The sequence below is a fragment of the Ambystoma mexicanum genome, chromosome 2q (genome assembly GCF_040938575.1).
Source record: "Ambystoma mexicanum isolate Mex_15411 chromosome 2q, UKY_AmexF1_1, whole genome shotgun sequence".
Taxonomy (NCBI): domain Eukaryota; kingdom Metazoa; phylum Chordata; class Amphibia; order Caudata; family Ambystomatidae; genus Ambystoma; species Ambystoma mexicanum.
Window position 1 is genome coordinate 186,354,197 of NC_090924.1, and position 24,816 is coordinate 186,379,012.

Sequence of the window (24,816 nt, forward strand, 5' to 3'; positions counted from 1 at the left end):
CGTGCTGCAAGCAACAGATGTTGGACCATCCCTTAAGAGATTCTGAGGCTGATTTCAATGTTAACTCTGCTGCTGATTTAAGGATTGCTTAACCTTCGACCCAAGTCTAGTTTGCTTGGCTAAGCCCTGAAAATCTTTTACAGCTTGTATTGGTGGGAGATGATGTGAATTTATAAAGAGCAACGGGATATGAGGCTTGTGTGCCACAAAATGCAGGTCTATGATCTTTTATATGAAAGCCACTTTGGAAAATCCTATTGAGAGCAAAAGGATTACACAAAAGGAAAGGGGGTCAGTGGGTGAAGAGATACAATTAACTGACTCACAGTCAGATGTGCTAAGTCCAAATCCTACCCGTTTCGACATTTTGTCCAGGTTTTTCGTTTCATTTCTTAACAGATCCATTCCTATGTACCTCTGTGCTTTTAACAGAGTTTTCATTGTAAGGGAGGGATATACAGTATGCCTTAAACATTCCTGGGCAGGGAAGACTCTCTGTAAAAGCAAGAGTAGCGTACAGCTTCATAAATAATCAGCAGGACCCTCTAGACCTTCCCCAAAAAACATGAAATGATTTCTCTGCATGTATGTGCGTTGAGCAGCGCAAGTCGTTTGCTTAATGCCAGTGGTTAAATGTCACTTTCCCACAGCGCAGAATAAAATCACTTGTACAGGTCCCTTCTGCAAAAGCATTACCGCTGTAGAAAGCAGTGAAAAGGTGAGGCAGTGTGCAGTCACCCCGACCCTTCACGGCCCTGATCGGCCACGATCGGCCAAGGACCTCTCTATGAGAGCTGAGGGTGGAATTTTTCTGGACCTCGGTAACTTAGGGAGACATGGCTAAAGGGTTCCTCAATCAACGGCCCAGCCTTTGCTTTGTGGCCTGTCCGAATATTTCTGTTCTCCAAATTATGTGCCGCTGCTCGGGTGTCATTTGGTGGGATGGAATGACCTCCCAGGAATGATCCTGGCAGATGATTTGCATAGGCACACCCCTTCTCCCTCTCTCTTAGCCCTGCTTTCTGCACAGTAGCAAGTATCTGGGGAAAATATAGTGGTCGAGGTGGGGTAGCAGTAACTAGCAACTCTGAGAAAGTAAATCTGGGGAGCTTGGCGACTTGTGGGGAACAACTGCAGAGCTCAGGTACTTTGTGGCACACGGAGGAGGTCTGTGGGATTTCAGTAAATTAGAGACATGCAACCTGGTCGGGAGTGCTTCAGGTCACCTTTGTTGCATGTTCCAAGCAACTCAACAAAGCATCAACAGGCTGAGATACCAGCCACAGAGCCTCTTTCCACTTGATTAAAAGCCTAAAATCTTTTCCATGTAAAAACATAGCCCCCCCGAATACCATATTTTCTTTGTTTTTTCTCTCTCTCTCTCTCTCTCTCTCTCTCTCTCTCTCTCTCTCTCCCTCCCTCCTTAACCTTCCCCCTCCCGCCCGCTCTCTTTCTCCCCCCGCCCCCTCCCTCCCCCTCTCCCTCTCACAACCATTTATTTTAAGTTTTCATGCACTGTAGCACATTCTGACAACGGTATTTCACAATGGGACTCTTTGAAAGTTACAGAAATCAAAAAAGAAACCAACCAACTAAAAGCAGCCAAAGCCAGAGTACACTGCTCAGCCCCAATTAAAGATTAAGGCCTAGAAGCAAGTAAAGCTGTAGTTCAGAACAATGTTTGCAAATAGCACCTTAACGCAGTTTACGCTGGAGTGCACAACAAGGTGGAAACTGATAAAACGGAGTTTGGTAAAATGGGATAAAAAAACAAAAGAAGCTTGCCACTTCTAAAAGTACAAGTCAAGAAATTGAAGGAGAGGGGGCTGTTCATTCAGTCAATAGGACTCACAAGTAAAAGGCTCCTGAGGCATGAGTGTTGAATTTGGCGCAAAATGTATTGTGTTGTCGTGTAATATGTATGAACATACAATTTCAATCTTCATTAAAAAAACATGTATTAAAAAATAAAGACTTGCAAATTAAGAAAGTTTCTGTCCTGTCATGTGCCAAAAATAGTGAATGCTTTACGAATGTGCGTGTCATCCTTCAGAGCAGGGGACAATTTAATGTTCACATTATCATTCCAATATTAGTACATGTGTTGCTGAAGCAAGTGCAAAGGGAGAGTCAATCAAACCATTGATTAGGACATCTAGTCAAAGGTTTGCCATACCAAATGTCCTTATGTCAGAGGGTAGAAAGTCCAAACACCATTTAAATATCGGGTGGTATGAAATGAAGAGGGAAACAACAATGAATAAGCATTCTTTGCTGCTGTATTGATCTGGTCCTAAAGGGTTTGGTTTAATGCCAATTATATTTGAAGATATACAGATTCATGCTCCAGGGTGCTTGCAAAATGACACCCCTCCCCATCACAATGGCTGGGTGATGCAAGACTGAGAGCATCACAATAGACCCATAGACATGAGAAAAACTCTGTACCACTGAGTGTATGTGGGCCCATGGCTGTATCAAGGACAAGGCAACAACAGGAAGTGGCTTAAGGCATCAGTGCCAGAAGCTGTCCGATTGAGCCCTGTAAGCAATAGATGTTGGACCATCCTTGAAGAGATTCTGAGGCTGATTTCAATGTTAACTTTACTGCTGATTTAAGGATTGCTGAACCTTCGACCCACGTCTAGTTTGCTCGGATAAGGCCTGGAAATCTTTTACAGCTTGTATTGGGGGGAGATGATGTGAGTTTATCAAGAGCAACGGGATATGAGGCATGTGTGCCACAAAAAGCAGGTCTAGGATTTTTTATAAGAAAGCCGCTTTAAGAAGAGAACTTTGGACAACCCTACTGAGAGCAAAAGTATTACACAAAAGGTAAGGGGGTCAGTGGGTCAACGGATAGCACATTTGACTGTGAGTCCGTCTTTTGTAAGTCCAAATACTACCTGGTTCGACATTTTCCAGGCTTTTTGTTTCATTTCTTAACAGATCCATTCCTATGTACCTCTGTGCTTTCAACAGAGTTTTCATTGTAAGGGAGGGACATACAATATGCCTTAAACATTCCTGGGCAGGGAAGACTCTATGTAAAAGAAAGAGTAGCAGACAGTTTAATAAATCATCAGCAGGACCCTCTAGATCTTCCCCAAAAAACATAACATTATTTCTCTGCATGTATGTGTGTTGAACAGCGCAAGTAGTTTGACATTTATCCACTGACATTAACCACTTTCCCACAGCGCAGAACAAAATCACTTGTACTGGCCCCTTCTGCAAAAGCATTACCACTGTAGAAAGCAGTGAAAAGGTGAGGCAGTGTGCAGTCACCCCCGACCCTTTACTCCCCTGATCGGCCACGATCGGCCAAGGACCTCTCTATGAGAGCTGAGGGTGGAATTTTTCTGGACCTCGGTAACTTAGGGAGGCATGGCTAAAGGGATCCTCAATCAACGGCCCAACCTTTGCTTTGTGGCCTGTCCGTATATGTCTGTTCTCCAAATTACCTGCCGCTGCCCAGGTGTCAGCTGGTAAGATGGAATGACCTGCCAGGTAGGATCCTGGCAGATGATTTGCATAGGCAAACCCCCTCTCCCTCTTTATTAGCCCTGCTTACTCCACAGTAGCAAGTATCTGGGGAAAATATAGTGGTCGAGGTGGGGTAGCAGTCACTAGCAACTTTGAGAAAGTAAATCTGGGGTGCTTTGCGACTTGTGGGGAACTACAGAGCTCAGTGCCCAGAACTTTGTGGCACAGGGAGGAGGTCTGTGGGATTTCAGTAACTTGGAGACATGCAACCTGGTTGGGAGTGCTTCAGGTCTCCTTCCTTGCATGTTCCAAGCAACTCAACAAAGCATCAACAGGCAGAGCCATTTCCACTTGATTAAAAGCCTAAAATCTTTTCCATGTAAAAACATAGCCCCCCAACCCCCGAATACCATATTTTCTTTGTTTCCTCTCTCTCTGTCTCTCTCTCCCCCTTCCTCCTTCCCTCCCTCCTTCCTCCCTCCCGCCCGCTCTCTTTCTCCCCCCGCCCCCTCCCTCCCCCTCTCCCTCTCCCTCTCACAACCATTTATTTTAAGTTTTCATGCACTGTAGCATATTCTGACAATGGTATTTCACAATGGGACTCTTTGAAGGTTACAGAAATCAAAAAAGAAATCAACCAACTAAAAGCAGCCAAATCCAGAGTACACTGCTCAGCCCCAATTAAAGATAAAGGCCTAGAAGCAAATAAAGCTGTAGTTCAGAGCGATGTTTGCAAATAGCACCTTAAAGCAGTTTACGCTGGCGTGCACAACAATGGGGAAAGTGATAATACTGAATTTGGGCGAATGGGAACCGTGCCACTTCTAAAAGTACAAGTCAAGAAATTGAAGGGGACGGGGCTGTTCATTCAGTCACTAGGACTCACAAGTAAAAGGCTCCTGAGGCATTAGTGTTGAATTTGGCGCAAAATGTATTGTGTTGTTGTTTAATATGTATGAATAATATTTCTGTTCTCCAAATTGCCTGCCGCTGCCCAGGCGTCAGCCCCTGTGAACATACAATTTCAATCTTCATCAATAAAGATGAATTAAAAAATAAAGACTTGCAAATTAACAAAGTTTCTGTCCCGTCATATGCTAAAAATAGTGAATGCTTTACAAATGTACGTGTCATCCTTCAGAGCAGGGGCCAATTCAATGTTCCCATTATCATTCCAATATTAGTACATGTGTTGCTGAGCTACATAGGAATGGATCTGTTAAGAAATTAAACAAAAAGCCTGGAAAAATGTTGAAACAGGTAGGATTTGGACTAACAATAAACTGACTCACAGTCAGATGTGCTATCCCTTGACCCACTGACCCCCTTATCTTTTGTGTAATCCTTTTGCTCTCAGCAGGGCTGTCCATCCAAAGTTCCCTACTTAAAGGGGCTTTCTTATTAAAAAAAAATCCCAGAGCTGTTTTTTATGGCCCACATGCCTCATATCCCGTTGCTCTCGATAAACTCACATCATCTCCCACCAATGCAAGCTGTAAAAGATGTCAAGGGCATAGCCAAGGAAACTAGACGTGGGTCGAAGGTTGAGCAATCGTTAAATCAGCAGCAAAAATAACATTGAAATCAGCCTCAGAATCTCTTAAAGGATGGGTCAACATTGGTTGCTTTCAGGGCGCAATCGGGCAGCCTCTGGTGCTGGCGCCTTAAGGCAAGCGCAAAGGGAGAGCCAACCAAACCATTGATTAGGACCTCTGAACTTTCTGCCTGTGACATAAGGACATTTGATATGGCAAATCATTGACCAAACACCATTTATATGTTGGATGGTATGAAATTAAGAGGCAAACAGCAATACATCAGCATTCTTTTTCTGCCGTATTGATCCGGTCCTAAAGGGTTTGGTTTAATGGCAATTATATTTAAAGATAAACAGATTCATGCTGCAGGGTGCTTGCAAATTGACACACCCTCCCCATCACGAAGGCTGGGTGATGCAAGCGTGAGAGCATCACGGCAGACCCATAGACACGAGAAACACTCTATTCCTCTGAGTGCATGTGGGCCCATGGCTGGATCAAGGACAAGGCAAGAACAGGAGCTGGCTTAAGCTGTCAGCACCCAGGCTGCCCCATTGCGTGCTGCAAGCAACAGATGTTGGACCATCCCTTAAGAGATTCTGAGGCTGATTTCAATGTTAACTCTGCTGCTGATTTAAGGATTGCTTAACCTTCGACCCAAGTCTAGTTTGCTTGGCTAAGCCCTGAAAATCTTTTACAGCTTGTATTGGTGGGAGATGATGTGAATTTATAAAGAGCAACGGGATATGAGGCTTGTGTGCCACAAAATGCAGGTCTATGATCTTTTATATGAAAGCCACTTTGGAAAATCCTATTGAGAGCAAAAGGATTACACAAAAGGAAAGGGGGTCAGTGGGTGAAGAGATACAATTAACTGACTCACAGTCAGATGTGCTAAGTCCAAATCCTACCCGTTTCGACATTTTGTCCAGGTTTTTCGTTTCATTTCTTAACAGATCCATTCCTATGTACCTCTGTGCTTTTAACAGAGTTTTCATTGTAAGGGAGGGATATACAGTATGCCTTAAACATTCCTGGGCAGGGAAGACTCTCTGTAAAAGCAAGAGTAGCGTACAGCTTCATAAATAATCAGCAGGACCCTCTAGACCTTCCCCAAAAAACATGAAATGATTTCTCTGCATGTATGTGCGTTGAGCAGCGCAAGTCGTTTGCTTAATGCCAGTGGTTAAATGTCACTTTCCCACAGCGCAGAATAAAATCACTTGTACAGGTCCCTTCTGCAAAAGCATTACCGCTGTAGAAAGCAGTGAAAAGGTGAGGCAGTGTGCAGTCACCCCGACCCTTCACGGCCCTGATCGGCCACGATCGGCCAAGGACCTCTCTATGAGAGCTGAGGGTGGAATTTTTCTGGACCTCGGTAACTTAGGGAGACATGGCTAAAGGGTTCCTCAATCAACGGCCCAGCCTTTGCTTTGTGGCCTGTCCGAATATTTCTGTTCTCCAAATTATGTGCCGCTGCTCGGGTGTCATTTGGTGGGATGGAATGACCTCCCAGGAATGATCCTGGCAGATGATTTGCATAGGCACACCCCTTCTCCCTCTCTCTTAGCCCTGCTTTCTGCACAGTAGCAAGTATCTGGGGAAAATATAGTGGTCGAGGTGGGGTAGCAGTAACTAGCAACTCTGAGAAAGTAAATCTGGGGAGCTTGGCGACTTGTGGGGAACAACTGCAGAGCTCAGGTACTTTGTGGCACACGGAGGAGGTCTGTGGGATTTCAGTAAATTAGAGACATGCAACCTGGTCGGGAGTGCTTCAGGTCACCTTTGTTGCATGTTCCAAGCAACTCAACAAAGCATCAACAGGCTGAGATACCAGCCACAGAGCCTCTTTCCACTTGATTAAAAGCCTAAAATCTTTTCCATGTAAAAACATAGCCCCCCCGAATACCATATTTTCTTTGTTTTTTCTCTCTCTCTCTCTCTCTCTCTCTCTCTCTCTCTCTCTCTCTCTCTCTCCCTCCCTCCTTAACCTTCCCCCTCCCGCCCGCTCTCTTTCTCCCCCCGCCCCCTCCCTCCCCCTCTCCCTCTCACAACCATTTATTTTAAGTTTTCATGCACTGTAGCACATTCTGACAACGGTATTTCACAATGGGACTCTTTGAAAGTTACAGAAATCAAAAAAGAAACCAACCAACTAAAAGCAGCCAAAGCCAGAGTACACTGCTCAGCCCCAATTAAAGATTAAGGCCTAGAAGCAAGTAAAGCTGTAGTTCAGAACAATGTTTGCAAATAGCACCTTAAAGCAGTTTACGCTGGAGTGCACAACAAGGTGGAAACTGATAAAACGGAGTTTGGTAAAATGGGATAAAAAAACAAAAGAAGCTTGCCACTTCTAAAAGTACAAGTCAAGAAATTGAAGGAGAGGGGGCTGTTCATTCAGTCAATAGGACTCACAAGTAAAAGGCTCCTGAGGCATGAGTGTTGAATTTGGCGCAAAATGTAGTGTGTTGTCGTGTAATATGTATGAACATACAATTTCAATCTTCATTAAAAAAACATGTATTAAAAAATAAAGACTTGCAAATTAAGAAAGTTTCTGTCCTGTCATGTGCCAAAAATAGTGAATGCTTTACGAATGTGCGTGTCATCCTTTAGAGCAGGGGACAATTTAATGTTCACATTATCATTCCAATATTAGTACATGTGTTGCTGAAGCAAGTGCAAAGGGAGAGTCAATCAAACCATTGATTAGGACATCTAGTCAAAGGTTTGCCATACCAAATGTCCTTATGTCAGAGGGTAGAAAGTCCAAACACCATTTAAATATCGGGTGGTATGAAATGAAGAGGGAAACAACAATGAATAAGCATTCTTTGCTGCTGTATTGATCTGGTCCTAAAGGGTTTGGTTTAATGCCAATTATATTTGAAGATATACAGATTCATGCTCCAGGGTGCTTGCAAAATGACACCCCTCCCCATCACAATGGCTGGGTGATGCAAGCCTGAGAGCATCACAATAGACCCATAGACATGAGAAAAACTCTGTACCACTGAGTGTATGTGGGCCCATGGCTGTATCAAGGACAAGGCAACAACAGGAAGTGGCTTAAGGCATCAGTGCCAGAAGCTGTCCGATTGAGCCCTGTAAGCAATAGATGTTGGACCATCCTTGAAGAGATTCTGAGGCTGATTTCAATGTTAACTTTACTGCTGATTTAAGGATTGCTGAACCTTCGACCCACGTCTAGTTTGCTCGGATAAGGCCTGGAAATCTTTTACAGCTTGTATTGGGGGGAGATGATGTGAGTTTATCAAGAGCAACGGGATATGAGGCATGTGTGCCACAAAAAGCAGGTCTAGGATTTTTTATAAGAAAGCCGCTTTAAGAAGAGAACTTTGGACAACCCTACTGAGAGCAAAAGTATTACACAAAAGGTAAGGGGGTCAGTGGGTCAACGGATAGCACATTTGACTGTGAGTCCGTCTTTTGTAAGTCCAAATACTACCTGGTTCGACATTTTCCAGGCTTTTTGTTTCATTTCTTAACAGATCCATTCCTATGTACCTCTGTGCTTTCAACAGAGTTTTCATTGTAAGGGAGGGACATACAATATGCCTTAAACATTCCTGGGCAGGGAAGACTCTATGTAAAAGAAAGAGTAGCAGACAGTTTAATAAATCATCAGCAGGACCCTCTAGATCTTCCCCAAAAAACATAACATTATTTCTCTGCATGTATGTGCGTTGAGCAGCGCAAGTCGTTTGCTTAATGCCAGTGGTTAAATGTCACTTTCCCACAGCGCAGAATAAAATCACTTGTACAGGTCCCTTCTGCAAAAGCATTACCGCTGTAGAAAGCAGTGAAAAGGTGAGGCAGTGTGCAGTCACCCCGACCCTTCACGGCCCTGATCGGCCACGATCGGCCAAGGACCTCTCTATGAGAGCTGAGGGTGGAATTTTTCTGGACCTCGGTAACTTAGGGATACATGGCTAAAGGGTTCCTCAATCAACGGCCCAGCCTTTGCTTTGTGGCCTGTCCGAATATTTCTGTTCTCCAAATTATGTGCCGCTGCTCGGGTGTCATTTGGTGGGATGGAATGACCTCCCAGGAATGATCCTGGCAGATGATTTGCATAGGCACACCCCTTCTCCCTCTCTCTTAGCCCTGCTTTCTGCACAGTAGCAAGTATCTGGGGAAAATATAGTGGTCGAGGTGGGGTAGCAGTAACTAGCAACTCTGAGAAAGTAAATCTGGGGAGCTTGGCGACTTGTGGGGAACAACTGCAGAGCTCAGGTACTTTGTGGCACACGGAGGAGGTCTGTGGGATTTCAGTAAATTAGAGACATGCAACCTGGTCGGGAGTGCTTCAGGTCACCTTTGTTGCATGTTCCAAGCAACTCAACAAAGCATCAACAGGCTGAGATACCAGCCACAGAGCCTCTTTCCACTTGATTAAAAGCCTAAAATCTTTTCCATGTAAAAACATAGCCCCCCCGAATACCATATTTTCTTTGTTTTCTCTCTCTCTCTCTCTCTCTCTCTCTCTCTCTCTCTCTCTCTCTCTCTCTCTCTCTCTCTCTCTCTCTCTCTCTCTCTCTCTCTCTCTCTCTCTCTCCCTCCCTCCTTAACCTTCCCCCTCCCGCCCGCTCTCTTTCTCCCCCCGCCCCCTCCCTCCCCCTCTCCCTCTCACAACCATTTATTTTAAGTTTTCATGCACTGTAGCACATTCTGACAACGGTATTGCACAATGGGACTCTTTGAAAGTTACAGAAATCAAAAAAGAAACCAACCAACTAAAAGCAGCCAAAGCCAGAGTACACTGCTCAGCCCCAATTAAAGATTAAGGCCTAGAAGCAAGTAAAGCTGTAGTTCAGAACAATGTTTGCAAATAGCACCTTAAAGCAGTTTACGCTGGAGTGCACAACAAGGTGGAAACTGATAAAACGGAGTTTGGTAAAATGGGATAAAAAAACAAAAGAAGCGTGCCACTTCTAAAAGTACAAGTCAAGAAATTGAAGGAGAGGGGGCTGTTCATTCAGTCAATAGGACTCACAAGTAAAAGGCTCCTGAGGCATGAGTGTTGAATTTGGCGCAAAATGTATTGTGTTGTCGTGTAATATGTATGAACATACAATTTCAATCTTCATTAAAAAAACATGTATTAAAAAATAAAGACTTGCAAATTAAGAAAGTTTCTGTCCTGTCATGTGCCAAAAATAGTGAATGCTTTACGAATGTGCGTGTCATCCTTTAGAGCAGGGGACAATTTAATGTTCACATTATCATTCCAATATTAGTACATGTGTTGCTGAAGCAAGTGCAAAGGGAGAGTCAATCAAACCATTGATTAGGACATCTAGTCAAAGGTTTGCCATACCAAATGTCCTTATGTCAGAGGGTAGAAAGTCCAAACACCATTTAAATATCGGGTGGTATGAAATGAAGAGGGAAACAACAATGAATAAGCATTCTTTGCTGCTGTATTGATCTGGTCCTAAAGGGTTTGGTTTAATGCCAATTATGTTTGAAGATATACAGATTCATGCTCCAGGGTGCTTGCAAAATGACACCCCTCCCCATCACAATGGCTGGGTGATGCAAGCCTGAGAGCATCACAATAGACCCATAGACATGAGAAAAACTCTGTACCACTGAGTGTATGTGGGCCCATGGCTGTATCAAGGACAAGGCAACAACAGGAAGTGGCTTAAGGCATCAGTGCCAGAAGCTGTCCGATTGAGCCCTGTAAGCAATAGATGTTGGACCATCCTTGAAGAGATTCTGAGGCTGATTTCAATGTTAACTTTACTGCTGATTTAAGGATTGCTGAACCTTCGACCCACGTCTAGTTTGCTCGGATAAGGCCTGGAAATCTTTTACAGCTTGTATTGGGGGGAGATGATGTGAGTTTATCAAGAGCAACGGGATATGAGGCATGTGTGCCACAAAAAGCAGGTCTAGGATTTTTTATAAGAAAGCCGCTTTAAGAAGAGAACTTTGGACAACCCTACTGAGAGCAAAAGTATTACACAAAAGGTAAGGGGGTCAGTGGGTCAACGGATAGCACATTTGACTGTGAGTCCGTCTTTTGTAAGTCCAAATACTACCTGGTTCGACATTTTCCAGGCTTTTTGTTTCATTTCTTAACAGATCCATTCCTATGTACCTCTGTGCTTTCAACAGAGTTTTCATTGTAAGGGAGGGACATACAATATGCCTTAAACATTCCTGGGCAGGGAAGACTCTATGTAAAAGAAAGAGTAGCAGACAGTTTAATAAATCATCAGCAGGACCCTCTAGATCTTCCCCAAAAAACATAACATTATTTCTCTGCATGTATGTGTGTTGAACAGCGCAAGTAGTTTGACATTTATCCACTGACATTAACCACTTTCCCACAGCGCAGAACAAAATCACTTGTACTGGCCCCTTCTGCAAAAGCATTACCACTGTAGAAAGCAGTGAAAAGGTGAGGCAGTGTGCAGTCACCCCCGACCCTTTACTCCCCTGATCGGCCACGATCGGCCAAGGACCTCTCTATGAGAGCTGAGGGTGGAATTTTTCTGGACCTCGGTAACTTAGGGAGGCATGGCTAAAGGGATCCTCAATCAACGGCCCAACCTTTGCTTTGTGGCCTGTCCGTATATGTCTGTTCTCCAAATTACCTGCCGCTGCCCAGGTGTCAGCTGGTAAGATGGAATGACCTGCCAGGTAGGATCCTGGCCGATGATTTGCATAGGCAAACCCCCTCTCCCTCTTTATTAGCCCTGCTTACTCCACAGTAGCAAGTATCTGGGGAAAATATAGTGGTCGAGGTGGGGTAGCAGTCACTAGCAACTTTGAGAAAGTAAATCTGGGGTGCTTTGCGACTTGTGGGGAACTACAGAGCTCAGTGCCCAGAACTTTGTGGCACAGGGAGGAGGTCTGTGGGATTTCAGTAACTTGGAGACATGCAATCTGGTTGGGAGTGCTTCAGGTCTCCTTCCTTGCATGTTCCAAGCAACTCAACAAAGCATCAACAGGCAGAGCCATTTCCACTTGATTAAAAGCCTAAAATCTTTTCCATGTAAAAACATAGCCCCCCAACCCCCGAATACCATATTTTCTTTGTTTCCTCTCTCTCTGTCTCTCTCTCTCCCTTCCTCCTTCCCTCCCTCCTTCCTCCCTCCCGCCCGCTCTCTTTCTCCCCCCGCCCCCTCCCTCCCCCTCTCCCTCTCCCTCTCACAACCATTTATTTTAAGTTTTCATGCACTGTAGCATATTCTGACAATGGTATTTCACAATGGGACTCTTTGAAGGTTACAGAAATCAAAAAAGAAATCAACCAACTAAAAGCAGCCAAATCCAGAGTACACTGCTCAGCCCCAATTAAAGATAAAGGCCTAGAAACAAATAAAGCTGTAGTTCAGAGCGATGTTTGCAAATAGCACCTTAAAGCAGTTTACGCTGGCGTGCACAACAATGGGGAAAGTGATAATACTGAATTTGGTCGAATGGGAACCGTGCCACTTCTAAAAGTACAAGTCAAGAAATTGAAGGGGACGGGGCTGTTCATTCAGTCACTAGGACTCACAAGTAAAAGGCTCCTGAGGCATTAGTGTTGAATTTGGCGCAAAATGTATTGTGTTGTTGTTTAATATGTATGAATAATATTTCTGTTCTCCAAATTGCCTGCTGCTGCCCAGGCGTCAGCCCCTATGAACATACAATTTCAATCTTCATCAATAAAGATGAATTAAAAAATAAAGACTTGCAAATTAACAAAGTTTCTGTCCCGTCATGTGCTAAAAATAGTGAATGCTTTACAAATGTACGTGTCATCCTTCAGAGCAGGGGCCAATTCAATGTTCCCATTATCATTCCAATATTAGTACATGTGTTGCTGAGCTACATAGGAATGGATCTGTTAAGAAATTAAACAAAAAGCCTGGAAAAATGTTGAAACAGGTAGGATTTGGACTAACAATAAACTGACTCACAGTCAGATGTGCTATCCCTTGACCCACTGACCCCCTTATCTTTTGTGTAATCCTTTTGCTCTCAGCAGGGCTGTCCATCCAAAGTTCCCTACTTAAAGGGGCTTTCTTATTAAAAAAAAATCCCAGAGCTGTTTTTTATGGCCCACATGCCTCATATCCCGTTGCTCTCGATAAACTCACATCATCTCCCACCAATGCAAGCTGTAAAAGATGTCAAGGGCATAGCCAAGGAAACTAGACGTGGGTCGAAGGTTGAGCAATCGTTAAATCAGCAGCAAAAATAACATTGAAATCAGCCTCAGAATCTCTTAAAGGATGGGTCAACATTGGTTGCTTTCAGGGCGCAATCGGGCAGCCTCTGGTGCTGGCGCCTTAAGGCAAGCGCAAAGGGAGAGCCAACCAAACCATTGATTAGGACCTCTGAACTTTCTGCCTGTGACATAAGGACATTTGATATGGCAAATCATTGACCAAACACCATTTATATGTTGGATGGTATGAAATTAAGAGGCAAACAGCAATACATCAGCATTCTTTTTCTGCCGTATTGATCCGGTCCTAAAGGGTTTGGTTTAATGGCAATTATATTTAAAGATAAACAGATTCATGCTGCAGGGTGCTTGCAAATTGACACACCCTCCCCATCACGAAGGCTGGGTGATGCAAGCGTGAGAGCATCACGGCAGACCCATAGACACGAGAAACACTCTATTCCTCTGAGTGCATGTGGGCCCATGGCTGTATCAAGGACAAGGCAAGAACAGGAGCTGGCTTAAGCTGTCAGCACCCAGGCTGCCCCATTGCGTGCTGCAAGCAACAGATGTTGGACCATCCCTTAAGAGATTCTGAGGCTGATTTCAATGTTAACTCTGCTGCTGATTTAAGGATTGCTTAACCTTCGACCCAAGTCTAGTTTGCTTGGCTAAGCCCTGAAAATCTTTTACAGCTTGTATTGGTGGGAGATGATGTGAATTTATAAAGAGCAACGGGATATGAGGCTTGTGTGCCACAAAATGCAGGTCTATGATCTTTTATATGAAAGCCACTTTGGAAAATCCTATTGAGAGCAAAAGGATTACACAAAAGGAAAGGGGGTCAGTGGGTGAAGAGATACAATTAACTGACTCACAGTCAGATGTGCTAAGTCCAAATCCTACCCGTTTCGACATTTTGTCCAGGTTTTTCGTTTCATTTCTTAACAGATCCATTCCTATGTACCTCTGTGCTTTTAACAGAGTTTTCATTGTAAGGGAGGGATATACAGTATGCCTTAAACATTCCTGGGCAGGGAAGACTCTCTGTAAAAGCAAGAGTAGCGTACAGCTTCATAAATAATCAGCAGGACCCTCTAGACCTTCCCCAAAAAACATGAAATGATTTCTCTGCATGTATGTGCGTTGAGCAGCGCAAGTCGTTTGCTTAATGCCAGTGGTTAAATGTCACTTTCCCACAGCGCAGAATAAAATCACTTGTACAGGTCCCTTCTGCAAAAGCATTACCGCTGTAGAAAGCAGTGAAAAGGTGAGGCAGTGTGCAGTCACCCCGACCCTTCACGGCCCTGATCGGCCACGATCGGCCAAGGACCTCTCTATGAGAGCTGAGGGTGGAATTTTTCTGGACCTCGGTAACTTAGGGAGACATGGCTAAAGGGTTCCTCAATCAACGGCCCAGCCTTTGCTTTGTGGCCTGTCCGAATATTTCTGTTCTCCAAATTATGTGCCGCTGCTCGGGTGTCATTTGGTGGGATGGAATGACCTCCCAGGAATGATCCTGGCAGATGATTTGCATAGGCACACCCCTTCTCCCTCTCTCTTAGCCCTGCTTTCTGCACAGTAGCAAGTATCTGGGGAAAATATAGTGGTCGAGGTGGGGTAGCAGTAACTAGCAACTCTGAGAAAGTAAATCTGGGGAGCTTGGCGACTTGTGGGGAACAACTGCAGAGCTCAGGTACTTTGTGGCACACGGAGGAGGTCTGTGGGATTTCAGTAAATTAGAGACATGCAACCTGGTCGGGAGTGCTTCAGGTCACCTTTGTTGCATGTTCCAAGCAACTCAACAAAGCATCAACAGGCTGAGATACCAGCCACAGAGCCTCTTTCCACTTGATTAAAAGCCTAAAATCTTTTCCATGTAAAAACATAGCCCCCCCGAATACCATATTTTCTTTGTTTTCTCTCTCTCTCTCTCTCTCTCTCTCTCTCTCTCTCTCTCTCTCTCTCTCTCTCTCTCTCTCTCTCTCTCTCTCTCTCTCTCTCTCTCTCTCTCTCCCTCCCTCCTTAACCTTCCCCCTCCCGCCCGCTCTCTTTCTCCCCCCGCCCCCTCCCTCCCCCTCTCCCTCTCACAACCATTTATTTTAAGTTTTCATGCACTGTAGCACATTCTGACAACGGTATTTCACAATGGGACTCTTTGAAAGTTACAGAAATCAAAAAAGAAACCAACCAACTAAAAGCAGCCAAAGCCAGAGTACACTGCTCAGCCCCAATTAAAGATTAAGGCCTAGAAGCAAGTAAAGCTGTAGTTCAGAACAATGTTTGCAAATAGCACCTTAAAGCAGTTTACGCTGGAGTGCACAACAAGGTGGAAACTGATAAAACGGAGTTTGGTAAAATGGGATAAAAAAACAAAAGAAGCTTGCCACTTCTAAAAGTACAAGTCAAGAAATTGAAGGAGAGGGGGCTGTTCATTCAGTCAATAGGACTCACAAGTAAAAGGCTCCTGAGGCATGAGTGTTGAATTTGGCGCAAAATGTAGTGTGTTGTCGTGTAATATGTATGAACATACAATTTCAATCTTCATTAAAAAAACATGTATTAAAAAATAAAGACTTGCAAATTAAGAAAGTTTCTGTCCTGTCATGTGCCAAAAATAGTGAATGCTTTACGAATGTGCGTGTCATCCTTTAGAGCAGGGGACAATTTAATGTTCACATTATCATTCCAATATTAGTACATGTGTTGCTGAAGCAAGTGCAAAGGGAGAGTCAATCAAACCATTGATTAGGACATCTAGTCAAAGGTTTGCCATACCAAATGTCCTTATGTCAGAGGGTAGAAAGTCCAAACACCATTTAAATATCGGGTGGTATGAAATGAAGAGGGAAACAACAATGAATAAGCATTCTTTGCTGCTGTATTGATCTGGTCCTAAAGGGTTTGGTTTAATGCCAATTATATTTGAAGATATACAGATTCATGCTCCAGGGTGCTTGCAAAATGACACCCCTCCCCATCACAATGGCTGGGTGATGCAAGCCTGAGAGCATCACAATAGACCCATAGACATGAGAAAAACTCTGTACCACTGAGTGTATGTGGGCCCATGGCTGTATCAAGGACAAGGCAACAACAGGAAGTGGCTTAAGGCATCAGTGCCAGAAGCTGTCCGATTGAGCCCTGTAAGCAATAGATGTTGGACCATCCTTGAAGAGATTCTGAGGCTGATTTCAATGTTAACTTTACTGCTGATTTAAGGATTGCTGAACCTTCGACCCACGTCTAGTTTGCTCGGATAAGGCCTGGAAATCTTTTACAGCTTGTATTGGGGGGAGATGATGTGAGTTTATCAAGAGCAACGGGATATGAGGCATGTGTGCCACAAAAAGCAGGTCTAGGATTTTTTATAAGAAAGCCGCTTTAAGAAGAGAACTTTGGACAACCCTACTGAGAGCAAAAGTATTACACAAAAGGTAAGGGGGTCAGTGGGTCAACGGATAGCACATTTGACTGTGAGTCCGTCTTTTGTAAGTCCAAATACTACCTGGTTCGACATTTTCCAGGCTTTTTGTTTCATTTCTTAACAGATCCATTCCTATGTACCTCTGTGCTTTCAACAGAGTTTTCATTGTAAGGGAGGGACATACAATATGCCTTAAACATTCCTGGGCAGGGAAGACTATGTAAAAGAAAGAGTAGCAGACAGTTTAATAAATCATCAGCAGGACCCTCTAGATCTTCCCCAAAAAACATAACATTATTTCTCTGCATGTATGTGCGTTGAGCAGCGCAAGTCGTTTGCTTAATGCCAGTGGTTAAATGTCACTTTCCCACAGCGCAGAATAAAATCACTTGTACAGGTCCCTTCTGCAAAAGCATTACCGCTGTAGAAAGCAGTGAAAAGGTGAGGCAGTGTGCAGTCACCCCGACCCTTCACGGCCCTGATCGGCCACGATCGGCCAAGGACCTCTCTATGAGAGCTGAGGGTGGAATTTTTCTGGACCTCGGTAACTTAGGGATACATGGCTAAAGGGTTCCTCAATCAACGGCCCAGCCTTTGCTTTGTGGCCTGTCCGAATATTTCTGTTCTCCAAATTATGTGCCGCTGCTCGGGTGTCATTTGGTGGGATGGAATGACCTCCCAGGAATGATCCTGGCAGATGATTTGCATAGGCACACCCCTTCTCCCTCTCTCTTAGCCCTGCTTTCTGCACAGTAGCAAGTATCTGGGGAAAATATAGTGGTCGAGGTGGGGTAGCAGTAACTAGCAACTCTGAGAAAGTAAATCTGGGGAGCTTGGCGACTTGTGGGGAACAACTGCAGAGCTCAGGTACTTTGTGGCACACGGAGGAGGTCTGTGGGATTTCAGTAAATTAGAGACATGCAACCTGGTCGGGAGTGCTTCAGGTCACCTTTGTTGCATGTTCCAAGCAACTCAACAAAGCATCAACAGGCTGAGATACCAGCCACAGAGCCTCTTTCCACTTGATTAAAAGCCTAAAATCTTTTCCATGTAAAAACATAGCCCCCCCGAATACCATATTTTCTTTGTTTTCTCTCTCTCTCTCTCTCTCTCTCTCTCTCTCTCTCTCTCTCTCTCTCTCCCTCCCTCCTTAACCTTCCCCCTCCCGCCCGCTCTCTTTCTCCCCCCGCCCCCTCTCCCTCTCACAACCATTTATTTTAAGTTTTCATGCACTGTAGCACATTCTGACAACGGTATTGCACAATGGGACTCTTTGAAAGTTACAGAAATCAAAAAAGAAACCAACCAACTAAAAGCAGCCAAAGCCAGAGTACACTGCTCAGCCCCAATTAAAGATTAAGGCCTAGAAGCAAGTAAAGCTGTAGTTCAGAACAATGTTTGCAAATAGCACCTTAAAGCAGTTTACGCTGGAGTGCACAACAAGGTGGAAACTGATAAAACGGAGTTTGGTAAAATGGGATAAAAAAACAAAAGAAGCGTGCCACTTCTAAAAGTACAAGTCAAGAAATTGAAGGAGAGGGGGCTGTTCATTCAGTCAATAGGACTCACAAGTAAAAGGCTCCTGAGGCATGAGTGTTGAATTTGGCGCAAAATGTATTGTGTTGTCGTGTAATATGTATGAACATACAATTTCAATCTTCATTAAAAAAACATGTATTAAAAAATAAAGACTTGCAAATTAAGAAAGTTTCTGTCCTGTCATGTGCCAAAAATAGTGAATGCTTTACGAATGTGCGTGTCATCCTTTAGAGCAGGGGACAATTTAATGTTCACATTATCATTCCAATATTAGTACATGTGTTGCTGAAGCAAGTGCAAAGGGAGAGTCAATCAAACCATTGATTAGGACATCTAGTCAAAGGTTTGCCATACCAAATGTCCTTATGTCAGAGGGTAGAAAGTCCAAACACCATTTAAATATCGGGTGGTATGAAATGAAGAGGGAAACAACAATGAATAAGCATTCTTTGCTGCTGTATTGATCTGGTCCTAAAGGGTTTGGTTTAATGCCAATTATGTTTGAAGATATACAGATTCATGCTCCAGGGTGCTTGCAAAATGACACCCCTCCCCATCACAATGGCTGGGTGATGCAAGCCTGAGAGCATCACAATAGACCCATAGACATGAGAAAAACTCTGTACCACTGAGTGTATGTGGGCCCATGGCTGTATCAAGGACAAGGCAACAACAGGAAGTGGCTTAAGGCATCAGTGCCAGAAGCTGTCCGATTGAGCCCTGTAAGCAATAGATGTTGGACCATCCTTGAAGAGATTCTGAGGCTGATTTCAATGTTAACTTTACTGCTGATTTAAGGATTGCTGAACCTTCGACCCACGTCTAGTTTGCTCGGATAAGGCCTGGAAATCTTTTACAGCTTGTATTGGGGGGAGATTATGTGAGTTTATCAAGAGCAACGGGATATGAGGCATGTGTGCCACAAAAAGCAGGTCTAGGATTTTTTATAAGAAAGCCGCTTTAAGAAGAGAACTTTGGACAACCCTACTGAGAGCAAAAGTATTACACAAAAGGTAAGGGGGTCAGTGGGTCAACGGATAGCACATTTGACTGTGAGTCCGTCTTTTGTAAGTCCAAATACTACCTGGTTCGACATTTTCCAGGCTTTTTGTTTCATTTCTTAACAGATCCATTCCTATGTACCTCTGTGCTTTCAACAGAGTTTTCATTGTAAGGGAGGGACATACAATATGCCTTAAACATTCCTGGGCAGGGAAGACTCTATGTAAAAGAAAGAGTAGCAGACAGTTTAATAAATCATCAGCAGGACCCTCTAGATCTTCCCCAAAAAACATAACATTATTTCTCTGCATGTATGTGTGTTGAACAGCGCAAGTAGTTTGACATTTATCCACTGACATTAACCACTTTCCCACAGCGCAGAACAAAATCACTTGTACTGGCCCCTTCTGCAAAAGCATTACCACTGTAGAAAGCAGTGAAAAGGTGAGGCAGTGTGCAGTCACCCCCGACCCTTTACTCCCCTGATCGGCCACGATCGGCCAAGGACCTCTCTATGAGAGCTGAGGGTGGAATTTTTCTGGACCTCGGTAACTTAGGGAGGCATGGCTAAAGGGATCCTCAATCAACGGCCCAACCTTTGCTTTGTGGCCTGTCCGTATATGTCTGTTCTCCAAATTACCTGCCGCTGCCCAGGTGTCAGCTGGTAAGATGGAATGACCTGCCAGGTAGGATCCTGGCCGATGATTTGCATAGGCAAACCCCCTCTCCCTCTTTATTAGCCCTGCTTACTCCACAGTAGCAAGTATCTGGGGAAAATATAGTGGTCGAGGTGGGGTAGCAGTCACTAGCAACTTTGAGAAAGTAAATCTGGGGTGCTTTGCGACTTGTGGGGAACTACAGAGCTCAGTGCCCAGAACTTTGTGGCACAGGGAGGAGGTCTGTGGGATTTCAGTAACTTGGAGACATGCAATCTGGTTGGGAGTGCTTCAGGTCTCCTTCCTTGCATGTTCCAAGCAACTCAACAAAGCATCAACAGGCAGAGCCATTTCCACTTGATTAAAAGCCTAAAATCTTTTCCATGTAAAAACATAGCCCCCCAACCCCCGAATACCATATTTTCTTTGTTTCCTCTCTCTTTGTCTCTCTCTCTCCCTTCCTCCTTCCCTCCCTCCTTCCTCCCTCCCGCCCGCTCTCTTTCTCCCCCCGCCCCCTCCCTCCCCCTCTCCCTCTCCCTCTCACAACCATTTATTTTAAGTTTTCATGCATTGTAGCATATTCTGACAATGGTATTTCACAATGGGACTCTTTGAAGGTTACAGAAATCAAAAAAGAAATCAACCAACTAAAAGCAGCCAAATCCAGAGTACACTGCTCAGCCCCAATTAAAGATAAAGGCCTAGAAACAAATAAAGCTGTAGTTCAGAGCGATGTTTGCAAATAGCACCTTAAAGCAGTTTACGCTGGCGTGCACAACAATGGGGAAAGTGATAATACTGAATTTGGTCGAATGGGAACCGTGCCACTTCTAAAAGTACAAGTCAAGAAATTGAAGGGGACGGGGCTGTTCATTCAGTCACTAGGACTCACAAGTAAAAGGCTCCTGAGGCATTAGTGTTGAATTTGGCGCAAAATGTATTGTGTTGTTGTTTAATATGTATGAATAATATTTCTGTTCTCCAAATTGCCTGCCGCTGCCCAGGCGTCAGCCCCTATGAACATACAATTTCAATCTTCATCAATAAAGATGAATTAAAAAATAAAGACTTGCAAATTAACAAAGTTTCTGTCCCGTCATGTGCTAAAAATAGTGAATGCTTTACAAATGTACGTGTCATCCTTCAGAGCAGGGGCCAATTCAATGTTCCCATTATCATTCCAATATTAGTACATGTGTTGCTGAGCTACATAGGAATGGATCTGTTAAGAAATTAAACAAAAAGCCTGGAAAAATGTTGAAACAGGTAGGATTTGGACTAACAATAAACTGACTCACAGTCAGATGTGCTATCCCTTGACCCACTGACCCCCTTATCTTTTGTGTAATCCTTTTGCTCTCAGCAGGGCTGTCCATCCAAAGTTCCCTACTTAAAGGGGCTTTCTTATTAAAAAAAAATCCCAGAGCTGTTTTTTATGGCCCACATGCCTCATATCCCGTTGCTCTCGATAAACTCACATCATCTCCCACCAATGCAAGCTGTAAAAGATGTCAAGGGCATAGCCAAGGAAACTAGACGTGGGTCGAAGGTTGAGCAATCGTTAAATCAGCAGCAAAAATAACATTGAAATCAGCCTCAGAATCTCTTAAAGGATGGGTCAACATTGGTTGCTTTCAGGGCGCAATCGGGCAGCCTCTGGTGCTGGCGCCTTAAGGCAAGCGCAAAGGGAGAGCCAACCAAACCATTGATTAGGACCTCTGAACTTTCTGCCTGTGACATAAGGACATTTGATATGGCAAATCATTGACCAAACACCATTTATATGTTGGATGGTATGAAATTAAGAGGCAAACAGCAATACATCAGCATTCTTTTTCTGCCGTATTGATCCGGTCCTAAAGGGTTTGGTTTAATGGCAATTATATTTAAAGATAAACAGATTCATGCTGCAGGGTGCTTGCAAATTGACACACCCTCCCCATCACGAAGGCTGGGTGATGCAAGCGTGAGAGCATCACGGCAGACCCATAGACACGAGAAACACTCTATTCCTCTGAGTGCATGTGGGCCCATGGCTGGATCAAGGACAAGGCAAGAACAGGAGCTGGCTTAAGCTGTCAGCACCCAGGCTGCCCCATTGCGTGCTGCAAGCAACAGATGTTGGACCATCCCTTAAGAGATTCTGAGGCTGATTTCAATGTTAACTCTGCTGCTGATTTAAGGATTGCTTAACCTTCGACCCAAGTCTAGTTTGCTTGGCTAAGCCCTGAAAATCTTTTACAGCTTGTATTGGTGGGAGATGATGTGAATTTATAAAGAGCAACGGGATATGAGGCTTGTGTGCCACAAAATGCAGGTCTATGATCTTTTATATGAAAGCCACTTTGGAAAATCCTATTGAGAGCAAAAGGATTACACAAAAGGAAAGGGGGTCAGTGGGTGAAGAGATACAATTAACTGACTCACAGTCAGATGTGCTAAGTCCAAATCCTACCCGTTTCGACATTTTGTCCAGGTTTTTCGTTTCATTTCTTAACAGATCCATTCCTATGTACCTCTGTGCTTTTAACAGAGTTTTCATTGTAAGGGAGGGATATACAGTATGCCTTAAACATTCCTGGGCAGGGAAGACTCTCTGTAAAAGCAAGAGTAGCGTACAGCTTCATAAATAATCAGCAGGACCCTCTAGACCTTCCCCAAAAAACATGAAATGATTTCTCTGCATGTATGTGCGTTGAGCAGCGCAAGTCGTTTGCTTAATGCCAGTGGTTAAATGTCACTTTCCCACAGCGCAGAATAAAATCACTTGTACAGGTCCCTTCTGCAAAAGCATTACCGCTGTAGAAAGCAGTGAAAAGGTGAGGCAGTGTGCAGTCACCCCGACCCTTCACGGCCCTGATCGGCCACGATCGGCCAAGGACCTCTCTATGAGAGCTGAGGGTGGAATTTTTCTGGACCTCGGTAACTTAGGGAGACATGGCTAAAGGGTTCCTCAATCAACGGCCCAGCCTTTGCTTTGTGGCCTGTCCGAATATTTCTGTTCTCCAAATTATGTGCCGCTGCTCGGGTGTCATTTGGTGGGATGGAATGACCTCCCAGGAATGATCCTGGCAGATGATTTGCATAGGCACACCCCTTCTCCCTCTCTCTTAGCCCTGCTTTCTGCACAGTAGCAAGTATCTGGGGAAAATATAGTGGTCGAGGTGGGGTAGCAGTAACTAGCAACTCTGAGAAAGTAAATCTGGGGAGCTTGGCGACTTGTGGGGAACAACTGCAGAGCTCAGGTACTTTGTGGCACACGGAGGAGGTCTGTGGGATTTCAGTAAATTAGAGACATGCAACCTGGTCGGGAGTGCTTCAGGTCACCTTTGTTGCATGTTCCAAGCAACTCAACAAAGCATCAACAGGCTGAGATACCAGCCACAGAGCCTCTTTCCACTTGATTAAAAGCCTAAAATCTTTTCCATGTAAAAACATAGCCCCCCCGAATACCATATTTTCTTTGTTTTTTCTCTCTCTCTCTCTCTCTCTCTCTCTCTCTCTCTCTCTCTCTCTCTCCCTCCCTCCTTAACCTTCCCCCTCCCGCCCGCTCTCTTTCTCCCCCCGCCCCCTCCCTCCCCCTCTCCCTCTCACAACCATTTATTTTAAGTTTTCATGCACTGTAGCACATTCTGACAACGGTATTTCACAATGGGACTCTTTGAAAGTTACAGAAATCAAAAAAGAAACCAACCAACTAAAAGCAGCCAAAGCCAGAGTACACTGCTCAGCCCCAATTAAAGATTAAGGCCTAGAAGCAAGTAAAGCTGTAGTTCAGAACAATGTTTGCAAATAGCACCTTAACGCAGTTTACGCTGGAGTGCACAACAAGGTGGAAACTGATAAAACGGAGTTTGGTAAAATGGGATAAAAAAACAAAAGAAGCTTGCCACTTCTAAAAGTACAAGTCAAGAAATTGAAGGAGAGGGGGCTGTTCATTCAGTCAATAGGACTCACAAGTAAAAGGCTCCTGAGGCATGAGTGTTGAATTTGGCGCAAAATGTATTGTGTTGTCGTGTAATATGTATGAACATACAATTTCAATCTTCATTAAAAAAACATGTATTAAAAAATAAAGACTTGCAAATTAAGAAAGTTTCTGTCCTGTCATGTGCCAAAAATAGTGAATGCTTTACGAATGTGCGTGTCATCCTTCAGAGCAGGGGACAATTTAATGTTCACATTATCATTCCAATATTAGTACATGTGTTGCTGAAGCAAGTGCAAAGGGAGAGTCAATCAAACCATTGATTAGGACATCTAGTCAAAGGTTTGCCATACCAAATGTCCTTATGTCAGAGGGTAGAAAGTCCAAACACCATTTAAATATCGGGTGGTATGAAATGAAGAGGGAAACAACAATGAATAAGCATTCTTTGCTGCTGTATTGATCTGGTCCTAAAGGGTTTGGTTTAATGCCAATTATATTTGAAGATATACAGATTCATGCTCCAGGGTGCTTGCAAAATGACACCCCTCCCCATCACAATGGCTGGGTGATGCAAGACTGAGAGCATCACAATAGACCCATAGACATGAGAAAAACTCTGTACCACTGAGTGTATGTGGGCCCATGGCTGTATCAAGGACAAGGCAACAACAGGAAGTGGCTTAAGGCATCAGTGCCAGAAGCTGTCCGATTGAGCCCTGTAAGCAATAGATGTTGGACCATCCTTGAAGAGATTCTGAGGCTGATTTCAATGTTAACTTTACTGCTGATTTAAGGATTGCTGAACCTTCGACCCACGTCTAGTTTGCTCGGATAAGGCCTGGAAATCTTTTACAGCTTGTATTGGGGGGAGATGATGTGAGTTTATCAAGAGCAACGGGATATGAGGCATGTGTGCCACAAAAAGCAGGTCTAGGATTTTTTATAAGAAAGCCGCTTTAAGAAGAGAACTTTGGACAACCCTACTGAGAGCAAAAGTATTACACAAAAGGTAAGGGGGTCAGTGGGTCAACGGATAGCACATT

The 24,816-nt window shown here is 44.1% G+C and overlaps 6 non-coding genes across 6 annotated transcripts; all 6 read right to left on the reverse strand.

Annotated features, from left to right (window-relative positions):
• Positions 1-2,011: 2,011 nt before the first annotated feature.
• LOC138570828 (U6 spliceosomal RNA) lies at positions 2,012-2,116 on the reverse strand. Its single transcript, XR_011303852.1, has one exon. It is a non-coding gene; the product is annotated as a U6 spliceosomal RNA (small nuclear RNA).
• A 5,482-nt stretch (positions 2,117-7,598) lies between these two features.
• LOC138570768 (U6 spliceosomal RNA) lies at positions 7,599-7,703 on the reverse strand. Its single transcript, XR_011303798.1, has one exon. It is a non-coding gene; the product is annotated as a U6 spliceosomal RNA (small nuclear RNA).
• Positions 7,704-10,200: 2,497 nt separating this feature from the next.
• LOC138570769 (U6 spliceosomal RNA) lies at positions 10,201-10,305 on the reverse strand. Its single transcript, XR_011303799.1, has one exon. It is a non-coding gene; the product is annotated as a U6 spliceosomal RNA (small nuclear RNA).
• Positions 10,306-15,831: 5,526 nt separating this feature from the next.
• On the reverse strand, positions 15,832-15,936 carry LOC138570770 (U6 spliceosomal RNA). The gene has a single exon (XR_011303800.1). It is a non-coding gene; the product is annotated as a U6 spliceosomal RNA (small nuclear RNA).
• A 2,437-nt stretch (positions 15,937-18,373) lies between these two features.
• Positions 18,374-18,478, reverse strand: LOC138570771 (U6 spliceosomal RNA). Its single transcript, XR_011303801.1, has one exon. It is a non-coding gene; the product is annotated as a U6 spliceosomal RNA (small nuclear RNA).
• Positions 18,479-23,958: 5,480 nt separating this feature from the next.
• LOC138570829 (U6 spliceosomal RNA) lies at positions 23,959-24,063 on the reverse strand. The gene has a single exon (XR_011303853.1). It is a non-coding gene; the product is annotated as a U6 spliceosomal RNA (small nuclear RNA).
• Positions 24,064-24,816: the final 753 nt, after the last annotated feature.